We start from the raw sequence: 6,689 nt of genomic DNA on the forward strand, positions 1-6,689 counted from the left end.
AACACCTCCCTTGTAGACATCTCTTTTAATTGCAGATCATAATCATATTTAAATATAGCTAATCACGTTCACCAACAGACGCAGAGCTAATTGCTGTCACCTGAAATCAAGTCAAGTGATTCTAATTAAATCAGTTTCAACTATACTTTCACTGAGGATTTGCTTATTGCATATTTTACCGTGCAGACTCAAGCGACAGTAATAATCTGCTATTATCATGCATTCATGTTTTTTATTATTTGTTTATGATTTTATTCCAAAAAAGTTCGGATTACGACAAATATATTTAAATAATTTAAAGACCTCAATCATTAAAAATAAACATCTTAATTAATCTGATGAAATCTGAAGTAACAAGACCCTTAAGGTTGTTCCTCCATGATGGATGCTTCATATATTGTGTGTTAGCAAGTTAACTGGAAGGAAACATGAACATTTTTGGTGTTTTAGAACAACAAACAAAAAGAGACTATCCTCACATACCTTTTTACCTGGCCATGAACACAGGAGAGAAAACAATTTAGGTCAGACTTAGAAAATGGATAATCAGGATTTTCTTTTTCTCACTTGCCTCTCAGGGCTTTCACATGGATGACTGTACAAGGATGATTAAATATACCTGCAGACCTTACAAATAAACTTCTGATTGGGGTAGAGTCAAGCTAGTTCATGTATATTCTCCACTTTTGGGGCTTTGTGGTAATCGTGGGTGACCGTGGCTAACTGGAGAGCAGGGCTGCCTTTCTATCAGAGGGTTGGTGGTTCGATCCTCCAGCTAGTCTCACGTCAATGTGTCCTTGAGCAAGACCCTTAACCCCAAAATTGCTCCCGTAGCTGTACCTATGATATATAGATAGATACAGAATTGTAAGTTGCTTTGGATAAAAGTGTCTACTAAATGACTGTAATGTAATATGAACCTTTAACCTTGTGATTAGAAGATGGTCTCCTAAAATCCTCTTTAAAAAAATACAGAGAAACAGCAAAGCCCAACATATAAGGAAGAGAGTAAATACTGTAAAGCATGATGGTATTGTACAGTGGGGCTGTTTCTCCTCACTGCTGGGATGAAACTGCTCCACAATAAGTTGCTCTTCTCACTATTGTACCGTAGTAATACACATAATACTTCTTAATTATTTCATATAGCATTTGTTATAAAAACACATGCAAATATGGTAGAAGAATGATACTTCATTGTAAGGTGTTGATTAATTCCAATAGAGTCAATTATTCTGACTTCTTATGATTTTAATTAAATGTCACATTCTTACCTACACCATACAGGTACAAGGGTGCAAAAAAATGAAGGCATGTGTGATTAAACTGTGCGTCTATGCATCAGCACTCCTCTTCAGCTTCTGTAAAGTGTGGCCAGAGAGGTCCCAACCATTCTCCACAAGCCCGAGACGCGAAGATGTTTTCGTTACTCATTCTTCCTCAACTCAGGAGTTGTTCATTGCGTTAGAAACAAACATGTCTTTGGGGCATGTCTTGGGCCGAGTATGAGAAATGAATCCATTAATATATTAAAGAACAATCAACAGTTACAGTATGCAAATACAGCAAAGAACAAAACACATGTTCTCCATGATAAATCCTGTGAGTCCGCTACAATCAACTGTTGCATTGCCTTATTCAGGAAATACCATCCAAACCAAAATGTACTGTGGTTTGTGAATCTCAAAAGCAAAAATGAAATTAGCTTGCTAACAAAATGCACAGCTTTAAATCATTATCCTTTCCAATCTTGTACAAAGTAAAGCCCAAAGTCCTTCCCCCCGGGACCCGCTGACTTGAAAATTAATTAGCTTTCTCCTAACATTGGATTGCAGTCTAATCTGAACGTGGACCACTGTGAGGAGAGGAATTCTACCTGACAGACCCTGCAAACACTAGCAAACAGCCAAGGTAAAGCAATAAAGCTGGGTAGATTAGCACATAAAGATAAGTGTGCTGTCATTAGACCTGACCATTTCAGTGATTTATCTGCAGTGTGATGGCCCTGGCTGCACCAGTCTAGTCACGGCTCATTTATGCTATTGGTGTTCAAAGACCATGGTTTGTTCCATGTACAAACACAGCCATAATTAAGAACTTTTCATTATATTGCTGTAGATCTTGCAAATGTATCAAGATTGATTATTTAAACATGTGTTCATAATTTAATATAATGATGAGTAAATTAGTTTACTCCCTGCAATTGCTTAGTTTTACATGCAAGATATACTCAATTATACTCTCCATTTCCTGGGATTGCATGCAAGTTAAAAGTCATTAGTTTTCAACCAGCGACTTGTTATTTTATATCTGCATTTGGATCTTCATGGGATTTCTTCATTCTACTGATGTTCAGCAAGACAGATTTAATATGCTGTGCAATCCTTCAAGCTCTGCCCCTTCCCTCCTCCCAGGGCATCTAATGCTGCATAATGAATCAGTGGCAGATGCTCTTAGATGAAACCTATGTCAACGTCAATGGTATGGATCTCTACAAAATCAGAAATGATGCAAAACATGTTGTGCATTTGTTTACTACTACGGCAGTGCTTGTTATGGATGTCATGAATTTACATGGATGTGCACTGAGCTGACTAATTGCATAATGTCAAATGCTCAGAGCAACTAAAATAAATGCCACACATGTCTAACATGCTGCTTGTGTAACTCTATAGTCATACACAAATGTCAATAGTAAATGCAACATAAAATCAATAGGCTTCAGGGCGAGATTAAGTTTATTATTTTCCTCTCATTCACGCTCTTTCATCTGCTCACAATTGCCTTGTATTGTACTATATGTGTCTATTAAAGGAAAAATACACTCAAACTAGACTTGAAAGTTATCGTTTTGGTTATGCCATTTTTTTATTGAGACAGAACTGTTTTTCTTGGGCGTTATAGCCTTTCTTAAATATATTTAATTTCACAGTAAATTGAAAAACTTTATCAGACCATGAAACAACAAACATTTCCAACAAACCATGACACTTTTGTATTTAAATACCTGATATTATTACGAGATATTGATTGATGATAAGAAAATGTGTTTTCTGATGTCAGATGATTGTATCGTTCTTGTACAGTGGCCGATCAATAAAACAGATGAGAGAATTTGATAATGGATGATATTCGGTCTCTTTTGGGTGTAAACGTTTGTGAACAGTCCAAAATTATGGCAACAAAGTGACAATCAATATTATTGAATAGATTTAAAATTAGAATAGCAGTGGGAATGTGTTGAATTAAGTAACAATGTGCTAAAATGAGTTGACATAATTTGTTATTTAGTGAATCCAACTACATTTTACCCAGATAATTAATAAATATGAATCAATTTCACCCAGATATTCATTTTTGAATCAAAATAGTTTTTTCAAGCAAATGCATCCATCAAGGAATTTACTCGGTAGAGAATTCTTGAATTAAATTAAATTAAATACATTTTCTTATGGTTTTTAATGATTGAAAAAATACATTACAAGGATTTGTTTCTCATTAGGGTAATAACAAACTGATACTGGACTCTGAACTGGTTTAAAATCTTCCAACAACAGTGAACCAAAACTTTAAAGCAGACTGGTAATTATGTCTTTTCTGCTGCTTAAGTTTCATTCTTGTCTCAATGCCTTAAACCCGGCGCCGCACATCCCCCGACAACCCAGCTCAACTTGCGGCAACGATTGGCTGGTTACTTCAGTTTTACATTCAGCATGGCAGACTGACATTCATCATGACTGTGCCGTCATGAACAGGAGCAGGATGGATCAATGTAACCCAATTACAAACACTGTATCTCCTGGATCAAAGGCCTACTCCGACCTTAGGAATCTGACGACTAGACAATACGTTCATATAGAACCCAGTTGTTCTCGTGACAGCGGCTTCCCATCCTTTGACACTCCTGCTGCCACTGCCAGAATACCAACAGTCTTTCATTGTTATAGCCCTTATGCAATCAATTTCAATCTAAGGCTAGTGGTCAATCACTCTCCAATGGCAGACACACAGAGCCTGCAAAAAAAAAAGCAGAGATAGGCTTGACAAAGCTCCTGGAGTCCGATGCCTCATGATGTCTGAGGTCTGTTGTGCTGGGCTGAGCAGACTATAGCAGAGGGGGTTGTAAACAACACAGCTGGGACAAACAAACCAAATCCTGACACTCCTGGGCTCCTCTCTGGTTTAATCCTTCGCTAGCACTGTGCTGTATTTGCCAGAAACCATAATGATTTGGACTATACTGTGTGCCTGGAAGATGTCCTGAAAATACATTGCAAGTCAAATTACCTGAGGGAATTGGTAAGACACAACACACCTGATGGCTTATAAACACAGATAAGACAAGATGGATGGGAGCAGAGAAGGAGCACCGAGATCCAAACTGAGCTTTTAAAGAAAGGCCCAACAAAACGCATCAATAGCATGATGCGTTTCATTTGCTTTGTCATGTGCGCAGGCATGTTTATAAAAAAAGCAGAATGAGGCTAAAAGTTGGAAACAGTATGAATGCATGTTAATGTATGAGGGTGTGTGTTGGTGTCTGTTTAGGAGGTTGGGGTTAATTTTAGCCACCAAGATCCAAGGTGGAAATTAAAAAAACAAAATCGCCTCACTGCACTTCAGATTCATGCTCTCACACAAAAGCAGCTCAACAATCAAGATCAACCTATTGCAGGCTTTTGCTCACTTCTGTTATTGGCATTATCATTGATTACCCGCAAACTAACTTAAGCTGGGCACTTAAATCTGTTGCTTCTTTCTGAAAAATCAATCAAAAAGAAAAATTGCACCAGAATGATGTAAAAAAAACACTTTCTACAGCCCCTTCTATTAATAAAATCACAGCATGCGCTTCAGAATTGAAATTCAGCTCCTACGATATATTTACATTTTCAAAGCTGTCTCACCAGGGAAATCCTCAGTGTATTGTCTCAGATGACAGCATCTCTCTTCCCTTTGCAAGAAACGTAAAAAAAAAAAAAAATCATTTTCTGCTTTTCCGTGCCCCAACAAAGGCCACCACAGAAAAGTTCATTACGTATTTCACAGATGCACCAGCAACAGAATGTTGTATATGTTGCTCTACCCGAGGCACTGCACACAACTGTTTTGGCATATTTCTCAAAATAAACATAAAACAAATCAGTTGCAATGCTCAGTGAATAGCCAACTACACATTTTGTAGTGTGAAGTGTTTCCGATTTATGTACTAAGAAAAGTTTCCTATATGAATTGCATCCATTTGTGACAGATGACCCAGATCCATTAACCTCTCTATCTTGTCTTTGACCTCACTTTCACTTTTCTTTCATAATCTTGATACATGTTGCAACGTCAAAGTATGTCTACTTTACTCCTGGATCAGTCAAGTGTTTGGGTGTCACGTGCATTTTATTGAGTGTGATGGCTAAATGATAACCTGTTTTTTTTACTTACTAAAAATGGCATACGGTGTTTAATTGATACACTTGAGCATTTCTTAGTTTCAGGTGAACACGTTCTATCTGACACGCCCTGCAAACAAATCAAAAAGCTGTGAATGAGTCCAGAGTGGCTGTGAATCTTCTTCTGATTAAAGTGAATTTCCATCAAGGATGTGACACGCTCTGAGAATTCAACACTGCCAATATGGAAGGGTCCAGGCACCTTGGGGACCCCAAGTCTAATTTGCTTCAAACCTAAAAGGCAGATAATAGTGCTGATCTGACAGCGAGCCAATTCCCAGCTTCCCTCATCAAGAATACATTCAATTTCAAACATCAAACTGCTTGCAACAAAAATGAAAAACCCTTTGAATGAATGAGAGATGGATGTAGGGGGAAAACCTCAAGGAATCCTTGATATTCTTGACAAGTTTGAAACACTATTAGACTTTGAGCTTATCTATGGTCCAACATTTTAATTTGATGATGTTTTATTTGAAAGTCACAAACTTTTTCGAGCTTGAAAAAAAAGTAAAAGGTTAGGAACCAAATTTCTTTGTCTACATATTTAAGAAAAGGTGAGCTTAAGATCAAAGGTTTTACTGCCATCCTGTACTGTGCTGTGGTACTTTTTCAACTAACATGTACCTTTGGCTCAACCTTGTTACATCGAAGTGCAAGTTTCAGATGTTATACATAACATTTACATTTAAGATAAAATGATATGCCTCATGTTCAATGTATCATGCCTCATCAACAATGTATGATGAACAATGTATGCGTTTGCTATTGTATACAACTATTTTGTGTTAAATACATGTTTGGTGCTTTTAATAACTCTATGATTATGTTTTCTAATTCAAAATATACTCCAATACTGTGAATGCAGAGATAATTATTGGTAAATCAACCCTGACATCGTCACTCCCTGCAATACTATACAAAGACACCAAGTAATTGAAAGATTGCAAACATAAATCCCTTGCAAGCCTTAGCTACAGTGTCATGGTGTTCAAACTACACTATTCATTTTAAAGGCCACTCTAAGTTGCATTCAAAGTCAATTACCGTAGCTCACAAGGTTTGCTCCATAGAGCTAGTTATGGCGTTGCGTTAACTTTAGGCAACTGAACTACTTGGTTATGGTATTGTGGGCTTAAAAAAGTAATTTACATAAAACTGTTAAACACACTGCTATTGCAAATTAATTTTAAATGAACATAGCTGGCAGGAGAACGGGTTTGGATCATACTGTAGGTGAAATCA

Source organism: Cebidichthys violaceus, unplaced genomic scaffold, assembly GCF_023349555.1.
Source record: "Cebidichthys violaceus isolate CVI_PGR_0920_01 unplaced genomic scaffold, fCebVio1.0.p SCAF_11, whole genome shotgun sequence".
Taxonomy (NCBI): domain Eukaryota; kingdom Metazoa; phylum Chordata; class Actinopteri; order Perciformes; family Stichaeidae; genus Cebidichthys; species Cebidichthys violaceus.